Source organism: Panthera tigris, chromosome C1 (genome assembly GCF_018350195.1).
Source record: "Panthera tigris isolate Pti1 chromosome C1, P.tigris_Pti1_mat1.1, whole genome shotgun sequence".
Classification (NCBI taxonomy): domain Eukaryota; kingdom Metazoa; phylum Chordata; class Mammalia; order Carnivora; family Felidae; genus Panthera; species Panthera tigris.
In genome coordinates, this window is record NC_056667.1 from 99,358,601 (window position 1) to 99,359,046 (window position 446).

Sequence of the window (446 nt, forward strand, 5' to 3'; positions counted from 1 at the left end):
TGGCTCAGGGAGAAGTAAAAGAGTTACGCATTCAAAAGCAAGGAACTAGGGGCGCCTGGGTGGCTCAGTTGGTTAAGCGTCCAACTTCAGCTCAGGTCATGGTATCGTGGTTCGTGGGTTCGAGCCCTGCCTCGGGATCTGTGTGGACAGCTCAGAGCCTGGAGCCTGCTTCAGATTCTGTATCTCCCTCTCTCTCTCTGCCCCTCTCCCACTCACACCTTGTCTCTCTCTCTCAAAAATAAACAAACATTAAAAACAAAAACAAAAAAAGTAAGGAACTAAACATCCCCATGATATAAGTTCCAACTGCACAGATCCCTTGGTTCCCGTACAAAAGAGCGAACACTGCCAATCACCACGAAGAGAAATGTGCTGGTCCCTTGTGCTCAGCCATCCACACATATGATCAGTGAGGAACTGACAAAAAAGGACTTGGAACTCGAGAG